Source organism: Parasteatoda tepidariorum, chromosome 10, assembly GCF_043381705.1.
Source record: "Parasteatoda tepidariorum isolate YZ-2023 chromosome 10, CAS_Ptep_4.0, whole genome shotgun sequence".
NCBI classification, from domain to species: Eukaryota; Metazoa; Arthropoda; class Arachnida; order Araneae; family Theridiidae; genus Parasteatoda; species Parasteatoda tepidariorum.
The window spans coordinates 29,552,170-29,568,422 of NC_092213.1; positions in this window are offsets into that span (position 1 = coordinate 29,552,170).

Genomic DNA, 16,253 nt, shown 5'->3' on the forward strand with positions numbered 1-16,253 from the left:
CTAAAGAATTGATAAAAATTAAGTTATTAAACTTAAAGGCCTAACTCACTTTTTACTTAGTTAAGACTAAGCAGCAAGATAAAACATGAATTTTTGGAAATTAATAGCGTCACGAAATTTCAGAATATGTTTTACATTCACATATAAATAAATAAATAGAATACAAATAAAACAAATAAAATAAAATAAAAAAGTAGATAATATAATACGAATAATGTGAATCGTTTAATGTTATTTTTAAAGGTAAATACTATCTTATTTCTCTTTTTGATAATTCCATTTGATATTAAAAAGACGCTTTCATAAAACTAGTATTTTTAGAACTTCACTATGATTAAAATGTTATTCAAGAACAGAATATGTTGTATATGCATAACGAAGAACTAGAATAGATAATAAATAAGTGAATGAGGCAAAGAAAGATAGACAAAAGTTATTCTTTAGTAAACTTAAAGAATTAATTTTTGCTTTCATAGTTCATCATAAAAAATAGAGATCAATGAAATTGAATTGCTGCTTTTGGAAGTTCAGAATGTCATAAAATATTATTTAAAGTTAAAAGTTATGTAAGAAAAACTGTGTACTGAAAGAATTGATAATGAATAAAATAAATAGATACCACGGATAAAAATATATAAAAACCACGGATAAAAAATATATAAAAATTATTCTTAGTTAAAATGTGAGAACTAACTTGCTGTTTTTTCCTTTTTTTTATCGAAATAGGTACTTTTTAAACCTCATCATGTCACAATATAATTTAAAAATGGAATTTGAAGTACTAATAGCTGGACTTACCAAAAAATAGTACTAGTTCTTGAAAGTAGTTATATTTACTCAAATAGGCTTTGTTGTTCAAATGTTTATTATCTACCCTTTAAATTATTATTAGTCATTAATTGATATAACTTACTTATTCAATTTCGAATTATTTATACAGATCTAGTTTTTATTCAAAATTAAACTTTAGAATTTTTGAAATAAACAAGAAGTTAAACTCTTGCTCTTTAAAGTGGATAACGGCTTGGATCTCAAACAAAAATATCACATGACGTAATGTTTGGAAAACTACCAAAATACAGATAACAGTTATTTTTTTAACTTACTTCTAAAATATTATTTTTTTTACGTATGACGTTTTTATATTGTATTATCAATTTAACGATATCAGCTAATTTTAAAAGGAGAATGAAAGGTGTGATAATAGGATAAGTTTGTTTATTATAACTTACTTATCACTCTCAAGAACGTTTTACTCATCAGTTTCACAGAAAATTGGTTTATTTTTATACACGCCAGATAATGACAGCCTCTTTGCACTTAAAAGTGTTAACATTATAGAAAGTTGAGTCATTAAAGGAGTCATATCAGCTTCTAAATCAGATTTCACACTTTTAAAGTAACTTTTTTATTAGTTTATTAAGTTAGAGACAGACAATGAAATGTTAAAAATAGCCCTCAGTATATTGCAGACACGTATTGCTTAACATGTATGCTAAACTAAGAACTTTATCAACTTTAAAGTTACGAATTTACAGTTTTCACTGATTATAAAAATTGATACAGTTTTTGTAATCAATAGCGCACTTACAAAAAATGTCATATTTAGGATATGGAATTAAACAATGTATTATTCAAACTATATAACACATTCTTAAAATAATGTGCTAAAATTTAGCCCTTTTAAAGTAAGTTTATTATTTTATTAAATTAGAGACAGACAATTAAATGTTAAAATAGCCCCCAGAAGAACAGACAGGTAATGTTTAAGGAAAAGTATTTTTAAACTAAGAAATTCATCGAATTAATAAAAGAGTAAAGAAATCGATCAACATTCACTGATAAAAAAAACTTATTAACCTTTTAGTCATCAATTAACATTACACATTTACAAAATAAATGCGATATTTAGGATTTAGGATAAGAAATGTATTATATTGTATTATATTATTCAATGTATTACATTATTCAAATTATATAACGTATTTACAAAATAATCTGTTACAATTTCACACATTTAAATTAACTTTCTTGTTTGTCTATTAAATTAGAGACAGACAATGAAATGATAAAAATAGCCCTCAGTGAATTACAGACAAGTTTTATTTAGCATATAGTAGTTTTAAGAAATTTATCAAATTTCCAAAAAAGTAACTAAATCAATCAGCACTCACTGATGAAAAAAACTTATTGAACTCTTAATTATCAATTAACCTAACACATTTACAAAATAATGTGATGTTAAGGATGAGGGATAAGAAATGCATTGTTCAAATAACATAACGCATTAGCAGAATACTATGTTAAAATTTCAGACTTTTAAAGCAATTTTCTTATCAGTTTGTTAAGCAAGAAATAGGCAATGAAATGCTGAAAAATACCCTCAGTAGATTACAGACATGTATTGTTTAAGTATTGTTTAATGAATATTAGTTTAAAACCAAGAAATTATCAAATTTATAAAAGAGTAATGAAATCGATTGGTAATCACTGAAAAAACTGATTAAGCTTTTAATAATTAATTAACATAACACGTTAATAAAAAATGTGATATTTGGGATGTGGGATAAGAAATGCATAGCACATTACTATAAACGTATAGCACAAATTATAAAGCACATTTACAAAATAATGTGTTAAAATTTGAAAGAAGAGATGGATTGTTTAAATTACGTAACACATTTACAAAAGAGAAGGCTATTGAATTTGTGAGATAAGAGATGTAATTTTTAAACCACATAATATTTTTCAAAAGAATGAGGCCGGGATAGCCTGGACGGTAGGGCGCTAGGCCCATGTCCGAGAGTTCGTGGGTTCGAACCCCGNATCATCAATTAACATAACACATTTACAAAATAAGAGGTCGGTATAGCCTGGTCGGTAGGATGCTGGGCCCATGTCCTAGAGCTCGTGGGTTCGACCCCGCCGGCCGAAGACTCCCCGTGTAGTAAAGTGACTGATGCACGTTTCTGTCGAGTCGCAAAAGTCCTCCATGTTCCCATAACAAATCAATACCTCTTGGGGTACTGGATTGGAGATCGATCATTCTCTGATTCAGGTCAAAATTACGATCTGTGGATGAATGAATGGATGTATGAATGAGTCCGCCCTATAAACGGGTGCGACGTATGGTGTGGCAGAAGTCGAATTCCTGGCCATAGATGGCGCCACTGAAAAACAAGAAACGCACACACTGCCTTAAATTTGCTCGGTTTCACCAAGCAGGCTTGCTAGTATGGCAAGTTGAATTAGAAACAACAACAACAACAAAAATTTTGATATTTAGGATTTACGATGAAAAATGTATTATATAGTGTATGCATGTATTATATTATTCAATGTATTACATTATTCAAATTATATAACGTATTTACAAAATAATGTGTTAAAATTTCACACTTTTAAAGTAACTTTCTTGTTTATTTATTAAATTAGAGACAGACAATGAAATGATAAAAATAGCTCTCAGTAAATTACAGGCAAGTATTATTTAGCGTACAGTAGTTTTAAGAAATTTATCAAATTTACAAATTAGTAACTAAATCAATTAGCACTCACTGATGAAAAACCTTATTAAACTCTTAATTATCAATTAACATAACACATTTACAGAAGAATGTCATATTAAGGATGTGGGATTGGAAATGCCTTGTTCAAATTACATAACGCATTAGCAAAATACTGTGTTAAAATTTCAGACTTTAAAAGCAATTTTCTTATCAGTTTATTAAACAAGAAATAGGCAATGAAATGTTGAAAAATACCATCAGAAGATTACAGACATGCATTGTTTAAGTATTGTTTAAGCATTATTAAGTAACTAAGAAATTATCAAATTTAGAGAAGAGTAATGAAATCGATCGGTAATCACTGAAAAAACTGATTAATCTTTTAATAATTAATTAGCATAACACGTAAATAAAAAATTTGATATGGGATGTGGAATAAGAAATGTATAGCACAGTATTATAAATGTATAGCACAAATTATAAAGCACATTTACAAAATAATGTGTTAAGATTTGAAAGAAGAGATGTATTATTTAAATTACGTAATACATTTACAAAAGAGAATGCTATTGAATCTGTGAGATAAGAGATGTAATTTTTAAATCACATAATATATTTCAAAAGAATGGTATTTAAAATGTGAGTTAAGAATGAGGAGACAAAATATTTAAAAAAAAAGATAGTGTTAACATTTAAATTAAGAAATGTGTTATTTCAAATACGCAATACATTTACGAAGACAGTAATTTAAAATGTGAGATACAGAGATATTTAAATGTAGAGAATAACACATTTACAAAAGATAGTGCTATTGAACTTGTGAGATAAAATAATTTTTTTTTAATTGCATAACACAATTACGAAAGAGAATGTTATTATTATTATCAATTTAGGTAAATTACTTATTTTGCATAAATTTAGGTAAAAATAAGAGAATAATATTATATTTAGTATTTTAATAATTTATGGTTATTAAATACAGAATGAAACACCGGTATTAAATCCGGTACCGGTGTTAACACCGGTATAAAGTCAATCATTGATAAATATTTGAATATGAATGGAAAAATAAATTCAAACTACTTTTTTTTACATTTTATATTTACACTTTTAAAGTAATATTTTTGCGAAAGAAAAAAAACCCCATTAAATAACTTATTTCACTGGAATACCATAGAATTACCCCTTTATTTAGAATACTATAAAATAACCCCTATGCCTAATCTATGATAATTTTCTTTTTTTACACCACTCTTGACTTTTGAAAATGATATTTTATTTTTTTATTAAGGATCTTTGTTTTTTTCTCAAAATTTTGACTATTGGGTATTCTATAGAAAATAAGGCATAAGGGAGAATTATAAATAAAAAATTATCCCGGTAGTCTAACAAATTTCTTTTAGAAACTATTAGGCTATTTTTTACAATAAAAAATACCAAAATATATTTTCATTGGTAATTAAAGCGTTCGGAGAGAAATACGTGAAAGGGGCACCGATGTCCCATCTGTGCATAAAGGGTTAAAAAGAGTGTTATTTTAAATAAAAGATAAACAAATTTTTTTTTATTTAAAATGCATGGCACATTTATAAAAGTATTATCTCAAATGAGAGATAAGATATGTGTCGTTTAAATTACATAGCACATTCGCAAAAGAAAAGAGAAATCAGTTCGATTTCCCAGATTAGAAATACCAAGCAGTGTGCCTCTTAAACTCAATTAGTGAATTCTCTATAAAAAGAACAAAATCTTTAAAGATAAATAAATAAAATTATGAGTGAATATAGCTTTTCATATTATGCGACAAAAATAATTCACATTCTTCCTTAATTCGAAAGAACACTCGGAAAAGTAAAGCTTTTTTTCAAAATACATTAAAATTTTTCAAGCAATCTACAGTACAGCAGAAGGAAATACAAATAATTAATAGTTAAAAATTATGATTATTAAATAAAATTGTATAATTTATCTACAGTAACCATAATACAGAGTACTCTATAGCCACCACATTTATGTCCTGTTCAATTCAAATTAAGTTATAGTGTCAAAAATTTATAATTCATATCCCTTTAAAAAAATTTATTTGCATTTAATTTATATAGCTGGCAAAAATGAAGATCAAATTACTTATTAAGGGGGGATTCAGATTATCATTTAAGAAAAAATGTAGTATAATTAAAAATTATACTACATTGAATAATTTTCTCATTGAATAATTTTATACTACATTAATAATTTTTATGAAAAGAAACCATGAATACAAATATTAAACCAGTTTCATTGAATAAAGATACTAAAAAGAGAAAAAGGAGTTATTGGAAATAACTTAATTTTTTTAGGCAAAAAAATGGTCTTAAGGATTTTAATTTTGTTTTAATCCATAATGATTTGTCAGATTCGGCTAAAATTTTCTTATTTCTCACTTCATGTACTTAATGTTACGAATATGCTTTTCATTGCTTATTGCATTTAAAATTATCTGTCTTATTATTTCTCATCTTATTTATTATTATTCATTTTTAACATTTTATTATTTCTGATTTAATGAACTTAATGTTAAGAATATGCAATTCATTGCTTATTGCATTAAAAATTATCTGTCATATTATTTCTCATTTTATTTATTATTATTCCTTTTTAGAATTTTTTATTTCTCATTTAATGAACTTAATTTTAAGAATATGCATTGCATTGCATATTGCATTTACAAATATCTGCCTTAGAGTAACACATTGTGTGTTAAGGTTATTTACAAACTTAATGAAAAATATTCCTTGAAGAAATGATTACTTTTTACAATAAATATCATTTTATAATAATATCATTTTTCATTCAATAATATTAATATACAAAGTTATTTTTAGATATATCAAATTGTTTACGATCATGCATAAGATACTTGAACAAATAGGGAATTTAATAACATGAAATACAAGTATTACGTAACATATGACAAAAGATTTTTTAACAGTATGACAAAATAAAATTCAATTACATTCTTCTTTTTCTTCTATTTTTCTTTAAATGAAGTATCATATTTCACCACAAAATAAAAATAAATTACTTCTAGAAGTCCAAAAACTGTTTTAAAATAATACAAATAGTCTTACAACTGATCATAAATAAATATGAAATTTGAGTTCTGATAACCATTGCTTCATATTAAAAGATATTACATTTTTTGCCATCAATATTTTCGCCAAAATAGATTTATTTTGTACTTTCTTATAAATATAAAGATTACAAAGAAAATCGTATTTTTTATATTTATAAGTATTAGAACAGATTATATTTAATTTTATTTTATAATCAGCGTTGAACAGTAGATACAAATCTGATTTTCCGACTGTCAATCTTCTACAGCGTAGCCTTGTAGTTTTGAACCCAACCAAAAAACAAGGGTACTCCTGTATCAAGTATTTGTACAAGCTAGCCTTCGTGAAGGACATTTTGATGAACCCGCATTTGTATTACATGAAGAGGAAAACCACAAAACCTCCCACGGTTAATCCGATGGAAAGGGGCTTCTATCCCATGATCTGTTGACCGCTGAGGATATTTTACATCCGCATTGTGGTCGATGCGAGTCGGAACAAATCCGTATCAACTAGTAATCACTGAGATTTGAACCTCGGACACCTCATTGAAGGGCGAGTGCTATGTCAATTGAGCCATTGTGGCTGAGGAACAAATGATAAATATTTTATTTTTTTAAATGTATGTTTTCTTTGCGCTGTTATTTGTGTTACGTAAAGGCCGCTCTTAATATTTAATTTTAGAATCTTTATCAAAAATGAAAACAAAAATGTTTAGACATGGGGGATCACAAATCAAATAAGTCTTTAAGCAAAGAAAAAACACGTTATCGAAATCTGACAAATTACAGTAATGGAGGATGTACATACAGTACAGAAGAAAATACTGTAATGGAGTACAGTAACAAGACTTGTTTATTACGTTAGAAAGCAGAGAGTTGAAACAAGATTATTAGTATAACCTTCAAATTTTAGCCGCCAATTAAACCTGTTTTGATGTTTATTACACTTGTGCTCCTCCTCTATTTGGTCAGATTTCGAAAGTGTTTTCGTTTCTTTCTCGGATAATAGTTTTTTATGATTTGTATTTAAGTATGCTTTTCTGTTTTCATTTTTGATAAGGATTCTGAAAAACATAGATTAAGGGCTGCCTTTACGGTATACCCTGCATACTAAAATGAATGGTTATAGTCATGAATGCTCACGAGTTCTACAAATAAAAAAGAGAGCTTTTAAGTATATTTTCTTATATTTTAATTTAACTAAAAACATAAAAATTTAATTTAAATTTGCGTTCAATACTTTTTGCGAAATGTATTGAAAATATTTAAAATTGTTCTTTAATTTCAAGAAAAAATAAACTATTCTACTTAAATGGTAATTTAAAGAGTTTTATTTAATTTCATAATAAATTCTTCTGGACTTATTGATATATAAATAATTTTTTAATGCAATTTAATTTTTTTTTTGCTAATTTCACTTCAAATTTAATTTTTTCATTTAGTTTCCAGATTAATTTCATTTTTCAACTTATTAAGGATTAATAATTTTCAACTATTTAGTTTTCTCTCATCGTTTAAAATTAATATTCTTGGTTATTCTATGTGAAATGATTTTTTAAACACAATTGCAAGTGAATCTTAAATTTGCTTGTTTAAATTTCCCCCTTCACCCATAGCCAAGGAAAGAACAAGTTTCACCTGTTTCAAGTTGTTGTTCATTTGTCGTAGCCACAAGTTGCAAATTTTTGAAACCAATCTATTTTTACTGTTTGTTCATTTCCAAAATAGTAATTCGATGAACAACAGCGTGCAAAAAATAAAAATAATGAATCGCTTTGAATAACTTTTTATCTAATCATCTGATCTTCACGTACTAGAATGCAATCTTACTGGCTCTAGAGGGTGACGTCAAATATATTAATTAACTAGTGCAGACAATGCTTTAAGTAGCAAAACAAGTCACAAAAGTGTACTTTCTCTGAATATACGTACCTTTTTTTGGCGAATTTGCATTTCTGACCTAAAAAAACAGTAGTAAAATATACGGGAAGTTGCAATCTGGGATTTGCGGTCCCAAAGATTGGGTCAAAGGAGGGATATAAATTTTGGATCCTTCAATGTTAATTTTATCTTTTGTGTATTTCGCCATATCTCAAGAACTTTTTAAGTGCATCGAAAAAAAATTCCATTCAAAGAAATTCCATTCCATTCCTGAGAAATTTATTTTAAATAAAAGATTTGTTTAAAATTCGATTTCTCATGAACTATTAGACCAATTTTGTTCAAATTTTATATTTTGTCTTATTCACTATTTGTCTTATCACAGTCACATTCTTTAAAATTGTGTAAAAATTAGTATACCTTACAATTCGAATTTTTCCAATTAATAAAAAACAATAAATAATTATTAAATAATATTTTGCATTGAATTATCTTTGGATAAACGAATTTTTATAACTGTGTACAAAAATTTTCCGATTCGCTTCAAAATTTCTCGAAATATCCCAAAATACGCGAAAGAAAAATTACAGGGACGAAACTTCAGACAGATCTCCTGGTTAAACCATTTCGATAGATTTCGAACCATTAAGATAGACTTTTATTACGTGAAGATAGATTTCTATTACGTAATTTAATCAAAATTCATTAAGAATGTTTTTTTTTGGCGCATTTTACAAGCGAGCGAATTGACTGCCAAATAATTACTTAGTGTAAAAGTGCACCTCGACTATGAACAGATTCAAGCATAGTTTCGAGTAATGAAGTTAAGGCAGTTTTTCGAGGAATCCGTCGTAATATAAAATGACGTTTTTTCGCGAATAACATGCTATTCGTATAACTGCTGTGAGTTTGCAATTATTACTCACGACTGTTAGGTCAAGTTTAGCCTAACGCTTATTTTGAAAATGACGCAATATGGAGAAAAGTCACAGAAAATAAAAAGCGTTTGTGGTCTAATTTTTTAATATTTTAAAACTTACCCCCAATGCTGCATTACCTGGGCTCATAAAAATTTGCAAAAACTATAAATACGACTGTATCTTTGATAATTTTCGTTCAGGAGGAAAAATGCGGCCAAATTGGCAGCGTTTTTTAAAAAAAAAATGAATAACTTTTAAAATATTTGCCTGTTCTTGAGCCCAGATAATTCTTCACTGCAAAATTACATATATAGTTTAAAATCATGCCATTGCTTCAAGTGCAAGGCACTTAAACTATGCCTTTTTTACTTTCCTTGGCGACAGAGCTTCGAAAAACAGCGTCTAAGAAAGACTTTATTAATATAGTTTAGCAATGGCTAGGTTATTCAAATTCTCTTCCAGTTTCACTAATCATTCGTGCTAAACCTTCTCTCTACGGAGAAAAAAAAGTCTGGTGAAATTACCGCATTTTATGATAATGACATTTCTGGTATAAAAAAACATAATTTTGGATATACAGTATTTATAATATTTTTCTGAATATACGGTGAAACCAAAATTTACGGTATTTAAATCATTCTTTTGGCAATTTTTTAGTTCATAAGGTAATGGTTAATCGGAAATTCAAGTTTTCAAAATTATAGTTCTTTTTACCACAAATTTAGTAAAAAACGCAAAACTGAAAAATAAATTAAAACGAATAGTTTTTATGTCCTGCTCTAAGGTATTATGATAAAATTTCCAAATATTAACATTACTAAATTTCATTACATATTATGAAACAATACTTTATTGTTACGAGAGCTTCCTTACGAGAGCACTTATGTAAAAATTATCGAATTTTTTGGTACTCTCATCGAGACAGAAACACGGTACATTTTGTTATATTTTGGTAGATTTCCCACACTTTTTTTCCATAGAGTGTATATCAAATAATTTATATTTTTCAAACTCATTTTAAAATATATTTTTAGCTACCTAATTTTCTTTAATTTTTCTTTTTATTTAGGGAAAATAGTAGTAACACTTGAATTATGAAGTTCGACCTGTTTTCAACATCTTTATTCTTAAAACATCCTTTACTTGTGTAGTAATATCGGACCCAATAAAAAAATATTAGAATTCACTTAAGTCCAACAATAAATTCCGCTTCTTTTAAATGAACGTACTCATTTCTATCTTAAAAGCATGAACAATAGCAGAAAATTAAAACATACGTCTGTATCTACATTTTTTTTAAAAATTACTTATATTTTTCAAATTTATTTCCTAAGAAGGTTTTAAATATGAAAGAAAATGTTTGTAAAAATGTTGTAATGTAAAAATGTGCAAAAATGAATATGTAAAAATGTTTGTTTCCATTCTTTTAAGGAAATAAATGAACTTAAGGCCTGTCATGCTCTTAACATTTTCGACATTAAAGATATTTGTATAAATGCCGGACCATCTAACCAAAAACTAGAATTTACTTAAAACAAACAATAAATTCTGCATCTTGTAAGTGACATCTACCATTTCTATTTTAGAAGCATGAGCAATAAAAAAATTGTGAATGTATCTAGAGTTTTTTTTAAATTATTTATATTTTTCAAATTTATTTTCGAAGATAATTTTAAGAATGAAATTTTTTTTTTTTTAATTTGGCATTTTTTTTAAAGAAATGAAATCACATAAATACTTAAAGCTTGTCATCCTCTTAACATATTTGACATTAACGCCTCCTCTATTTGTGTAAATATCGGACCATCTAAACAAAAACTAGAATTTGCTTAAGACAAAACAATAAATTCTACATCGTATAAGACGCATGTACCATTTCTATTTTAGAAGCATGAGCAATAAATTGAAAACATGCGACTGTATCTACATTTTTTTTTTAAATTATTTATATTTTTCAGATATATTTTCGAAGATGATTTTAAATATAAAAGAATAAATTTTAAAAAAAAAATCGCATTTTTTTTAAAGAAAGAAATGAAATTTCATAAATACTTAAAGCTTGTCATGCTCTTAACATTTTTGGCATTAACGCCTCCTCTATTTATATAAATATCGGACCATCTAAACAAAAACTACAATTTGCTTGAGACAATCAACAAATTCTACATCGTATAAGACTACATGTACCATTTCTATTTTAGAAGCATGAACAATAAACAAATTGAAAACATGCGACAGTATTTACATTTTTTAAAATTTATTCATGTTTTTTAAATTTATTTAAGAAGATGATTTTAAATATCAAAAAAAAAAATATAAGAAAATGTCTTTATTCTTTTTAAAGAATGTGATGAAATCACATAAAAACTTGAGTCCTGTCAAGTTCTCAACGTTTTCGATATTAAAACATCCTCTATTTGTATAAATACCGGACCCACTAAACAAAAACTAAAATTTACTCAAGACAAACAATAAATTCCGCATCTTGTTAGAGACATGTACCATTTCTATTTTAGAAGCATGAGCAATAAAACAACTCGAAGAGATACGATTGTATCTGCATTTTTTTCCCGAAAGCATCTGAGCGGATATACAATTACAAAGCGAGAAAGTTGACATCATCTCCCAAAACGCCCCATTTGTCTCGAAAATTTACACACGTGACCTCCTTTACCATCAATTCCTCTTCTGGATAAAAAACACTAAAAAAATTATTCTGTTTTTGTTTGGGATGCCCACACAATTTATATATATAAAAAAAACGGATTTTGATTAAATATCTTTGGTTTCTATTCCAATTTTGATAAGCATCTGTTTGATTGTGAAATTGTATTGTTTACAGTGCAAAGTGATGAATTCCATCAATTTCAACTACTTTTGTTATCTGTGTGAAGTGTTTATTAAGTGTGATTCATCACAATCTGGATAAACTGCAATAAGCAATTGTGGAATTAGAATGATAAGTAGGCAAGATAAGATATACAGAAATCAAATTTCTTTTAAGACTTGTTCGCAATGTTCTTCAAAGAATTTTTTTACAAGTCTTTCGTTTATAATTCATAATTTCGTTTCATAAATTTCTCGTCAGTTAAAATAATTGTTAAATTGATATTATGCTGAAATGACATCATGTTAATAAATGATTACATGTTAAAATGATAAGAAATGAGAAAAGCCATCATCTCGTAGAACTGAAACTATGGTTTCGGAATAATCATTTCTCAAATTTAAACCGGCTTGCACGCTAACCAACTTCAGTTAAAAAAGTTGCTACATAAATTTGTCAAATGAAATTGTAGATTTATATAGATAAGTTATAAAAAACGATATACAAAAAATTATTTTTGAAGCCAAATTCAATTGATTTTTCAAAAACTGATTTTACGAAAATTATATATTTCAATGCGAAATGTTTCAAATGTTTGTCAAATGCTTGCGAAATGTTTGCCGAGATAAAATATATAGAAATCTCTCTATTTTTTTAACACTATTTCTGATCATTTTAAAAATGATTTTTTTACTAATATTTTCGTATTTCAATATTATGAGTTTTATAACTTTATCTATCTGTTGAAATAAATTTAATAACTGAAAAAAGAAAATGCTTTTAGTTTCACAAATAAAAAGGACTCTTTCAGCGATTGAAAATTTAGCATGGTAGTTGAATTTAGGGAGCTGCAGGATCCACATGGTATTTTTCACCACAAGTTTAAAAGTTTAACAGTTAAAAATTAAATAATTATTGATTGCTAATATATTCGTGCATATATATAAGTGGAAATACTGAGAAAATATGGAAAATAACAAAAAAATAATGACAAGTGTAGATAATTATTAAAAATATTTTTCAAAAGTATTTAAAAAAATATTTTTNCCACATTATTTATATAAAAAAAACGGATTTTGATTAAATATCTTTGGTTTCTATTCCAATTTTGATAAGCATCTGTTTGATTGTGAAATTGTATTGTTTACAGTGCAAAGTGATGAATTCCATCAATTTCAACTACTTTTGTTATCTGTGTGAAGTGTTTATTAAGTGTGATTCATCACAATCTGGATAAACTGCAATAAGCAATTGTGGAATTAGATTGATAAGTAGGCAAGATAAGATAAACAGAAATCAAATTTCTTTTAAGACTTGTTCGCAATGTTCTCTAAAGATTTTTTTCTGCAAAACTTTTCATACTTGAATATGATTCGTTTCTTAAATTTCTCATCTGTTTAAAAAAACGATTGTTAAAATGATAGTATGTTAATAAAAGATTATATGTTAAAATGATAAGAAATGAGCAAAGCCATCATCTCGTAGAACTGAAACCATGGTTTTGGAAAAATAATTTTTTTAAATTATCAAGAATGTAAACCGGCTCGCACGTTAACCAACTTCAGTTTAAAAAAATTTGCTACATAAATTTGTAAAATGGAATTGTAGAATTATATAGATAAATGATAAAATACGATAGACAAAAAGTGATTTTCTCCTTCATTTAAGACTAATGTTAAAATTTTATCATGTTCATAAATGATTATTACGTTAAAAGGATAAGAAATGAGTAAAGCCATCATCTCGTAGAACTGAAATCATGGTTTCGGAAAAATAATTTTTAAAATTATTAAAAATGTAAACCGGCTTGCACGTTAACCAACTTCAGTTAAAAAAGTTTCTACATATATTTGTAAAATGGAATTGTGAAATTATATAGATAAGTGATAAAATACGATTTACAAAAAGTGATTTTCTCTTTCATTTAAGACTAGTGTTAAAATGTTATCATGTTAATACATGATTTTTACGTTAAAATGATAATAAATGAGTAAAGTCGTCATCTCGTAGAACTTAAACCATGGTGCTGAATAAATTTTTCAAATGGAGTTGTAAAATTATATAGATAAGTGATAAAAGAAGATATACAAAAAAAAAACTTTATAACCAATTTCAATTGAACTTTTAAAGAATGTTGTAACGGAAATTTTTATGTTTCAACACGAAATGTTTCAAAAATTTATTAGCCGGTTAAATAAATTTTCGTAGCTGATGTAAGGTAAAGTAAGACCATCCTCTCGTGTAACTAAAACCATGGTTTTGTAAGAGATATAAATACCACGGAAGAAACATTTCGTGGTAAATTCTCTTTCTCCTCCTTAACTGACTTAGAATTTAAAGTATAGAAAAAAAGTGAGTTCAGACAAAACTAGAGTAAGTCATGAAGATTCAAATTTTGAAAAGAAATTTTTAAAATATCAAAATAAAAATAAACTATGAGAAGATAACTTAGGATTAAGCAATGGAGACCTTTTTTTCCCAATAATTTATACGCCTTTTGAAATCCTTTTATCAGTGACTGAAAAATTCATGGCTTACTGTAATTTTGCTGCCTGAACTCACTTTTCTTTCTTTTAAATTAGTAATGGAGGTAAAAGACAATTTTCAACGAAAAGTTTCTCCCATGGTATAGTGTCCTCCTAAAAGGTAGTCTGCGCTCAAAATACTTGAAATATATACGGATTATTACGTGCTAACCAACTTTGATTACAGGAATTGCAATAGAAACTCTTTTGTATGCATTTGGCTTACTATACGAAATTCTAAAATCAGAGTGACAAGTTGCCGCGATAAAATATACAGAATTCTTTCTATTCTTTTTTTCTTTAAGACTGTTTCTGATCATTTTAAAATGATTTTTTACCAAAATTTTTGTATTTCAATATTATACTTTGTATAACTTTATCTATCTGTTAAGGTTGCTGTTGTTGTTACTTATTCCACTTGGCCCAGAACAAGGCTAGACCAAGTCAAGAAGACCATTCACCGACAGAAAATCATATACCATCTCCAAGATAAAATTCTTCTCTAGCCCTAAACAGGACAGCAAATGATCAGGTGTAGCATGATGCACATTACATTTTAGACATACAGGGAAAGTCTTTTGACCCTGAACAAATGTTAGTCCGCGGGTATGACCACTGATTAGTCTTGTGATAGCTGTCTGCAGTTTCTTATCAACCTTTCAGCTCCAGAGCTGCCCCAGGACTATTCTGTTGATACCAATCATGACTAGGTGGAATATCATGGTGAAGGAGAAGTGTTCAGATTCTGTTGGTACTAGAACCATGGACGCCTGAAGGAAGAAGACCGTTGCCTTTATGCTTTAGCTGGGTATTGTGGAATGGCCTTCACGTCTTGGGCGACCCCACCAGGAGTATAAAACTCCGGACGTACTTCACCCATTCCACCCAGGACAACCAGCCCCTCCACGATGAGGCAGCATAATAGGACTTGGGGGGGGGGATCTTTTGAGGTAAATTTAATAACTGAAAAAAGAAAAAATTTTTAGTTTCACAAATAAACAATGGCCCTTTCAGCGAATGAAAATTTAACATGGTAGTTGCATTCAGAGAGCTGGAGGTTCCCCATGGTAATCTTTACTACAAGTTTAGTTAATAATTAAATAATTATTAAATGATAATATTTTCGTGTGTATATATAGGTATATATATACAGATGCTGTTAAGTGGAAGTACATATAAATTTTCTACACGATTTTGTATATTAAATTTCATGACTCCTGAATTTTTTTGAATATTTATATCCTATTTTTTACTTGATATGTTTTATTTTGCCTTTTTTGCTTAATTTGTTCGATTTTTGTTTCACACTATTGTATGGATATATTTTGCTTTGGCTATTTTAATGCAATATTAGAAAGCACTCTTTTTTGGTGGTTAAAATCGGGAGAGTTGATGACGAGACTATATCTCTTCCTTATTTTCTTTTCCAGTTTTTGAATTTTGAATTTTTTTTTAATTCTTTATTTTAATATTATTATAATGTTATTTATATGT